This window comes from Galeopterus variegatus, unplaced genomic scaffold (assembly GCF_000696425.1).
Source record: "Galeopterus variegatus unplaced genomic scaffold, G_variegatus-3.0.2 Scaffold3008, whole genome shotgun sequence".
NCBI lineage: Eukaryota > Metazoa > Chordata > Mammalia > Dermoptera > Cynocephalidae > Galeopterus > Galeopterus variegatus.
The window spans coordinates 207,190-209,497 of record NW_007729119.1 but is presented as its reverse complement, the minus strand read 5'-3'; positions in this window follow the sequence as shown (position 1 = coordinate 209,497).

The window sequence follows — 2,308 nt, the reverse complement described above, 5'->3', positions numbered from 1 at the left end:
CTTTTACTTGTCAGCCCTTCACGTTGGTCCTTCATTCCCACTAGCTTTGCTTTACAAAGCTTCTGATGCCTCCTTTCTTCCTGGACAATCTTCACATAAATCTTGGCATCAAGTTTTCTTTGTTCCATGTTCCACCAAATTCCATGCTCTGGCTTTACTCCCAATATTACAGTTCTGGACACGATCCCAGCCTTATCACTTTGCCAAACGCTGAAGTGATGTTGCGCAAGAACAACACTGTCATTTACAAGTACAGCTATGATTCAGTAGGTTTCTAGTTGCAGCCCCTTTAATCTTTTTCTGGTGGAAGTTATGTCTTTTCCATAAAACCGTTTTAGAAGTAATCAACCATCCTCTGTGGATCTACAGAAACCTGTCTATCTATCACAGTTGTTATTACATGTTAGTCCATGGATTTGTTTGCATTTGTTTTCCTTACTGTGCTAGACTGTAAACTCTTTGAGGGCTACATTTATTGTTCATATGCCCATTAGCTAGAACTTTGCTAAGCAAATAATAGATTCTTAATAAATATTTATTAAATGTATACATCCTTACAACAAACCAGTAATATAGGTATCATTAGCATGTTTTAAAGTGAGAAATTCTTGACTGAGAGATTTAAGTAACTGTTCCAGTTCTCACTGTAGATAAATAGTAAAACAGATTCAGACCTAAGGTAAGCCTAGGTAAGATCCTAATGCTTGTTTTATTTTTGTCTTTGGTAAACCATGTATGGCCTCAGATTCTGTTTTCATCATTTACAGAATCGTGTTTATATTGATGGTGTTTTAGTTGTTTTCATTTTTATCCCACAAGCAAATTGAGAATAGAAAATAATGATTTTAAAATTAAATAGAAAAATTTTAAGAGAATGAGAATGATTTGCTTTGGATTATCTGAATGGGGAGGATTTTTACTTGGATGAGATCAAATTAGAAAGGTGATAGTAAATATTGAAACTAATAAATTAGAAATGAAATATGCAACACTATATTTAAAATCAGAGTGTTAGGATTTTTACTTGGATGAGATCAAATTAGAAAGGTGATAGTAAATATTGAAACTAATAAATCAGAAATGAAATATGCAACACTATATTTAAAATCAGAGTGTTTGATCCCAATCACACTATTATTGAAAAGAAGAGAAAAAGAGACGGTGAGACTAGCCTACTATTCAAGATTTTTTTTCTAGGGAAAATACTTCTAAGGCATTTACTGTGACTCTGAATCTGTGGTTTTCCTGCATCTTTATTGCTGCTTCTTTTCCCAGTCCCTCAAAATATGGCTATTTGGAAATGTTATTACAACTTGCCCAGTTTTAGCTGTCCTTCATTAAAGGCTAATCGGCCCAAGTATTCTGTTTTATATGTTTCTGTACTTTTTGCTAAATTGTGCCCTCTCAAAATAACATTTTTAATATCTTTTATTTTATTTTATTTTATTTTGTCAATATATAATGTAGTTGATTATTGTGGCCCATTACCGAAACCTCCCTCCCTCCTGCCTCTCCCCCATCCCTCCCAACAATGTCCTTTCTGTTCACTTGTTGTATCAACTTCAAGGAATTGTAATTGTTGTGTCTTCTTCCCCCTCCTCTGCTGTTTATTTGTGTATTCATTTATTTATTTTTAGCTCCCACAAATAAGTGAGAACATGTGATATTTCTCTTTCTATGCCTGACTCGATCCACTTAATATAATTCTCTGTAGGTCCATCCATGTTGTTGCAAATATCTTTATCAATAATAAACACAAGTAAACTAATGAACTTAATAAAAAAAATTCAATGTTCATGTACCCAAGTATGAAAAGAAAAGGAAATTAACTTCCTAGGGAATATCATATAGAGAGGAATTTTGTCTGTATTTTACGGATAGTGGTAAGGGGTCCGAGCCAGCCTGAAACAAACTGAAATAGGTTGCTGACACAAGTCACTATATTTTTGAAAGTGTTTTTCAGTTTAAGCTTTCTTTTTATAAGCACAAAAAGTTTTTTTCACAGACTATCTATTATCATAATTCTTCCTATGTGAACCCAGCATTTTAGAGAATATTGTTATTGCAGAAATAATACCCCAAAGTGCTTAGTGGTAAAGTTGTTGAGGACAAAAAGAATTTTGACTCGAGTCATAGATGGTTGTATAGAAATATTTTTGCATCATAATACAATCACTGAGTTCTAACAAAATGAATCTCTCTCATGTGCACGCTCTCCCCAACTTCTCCATAGATAACAGTAACTGCATATAAAACTCACAAAATGCATGAATAACTTTACGTATGTTTCTAAAATCACTAAGCTGAG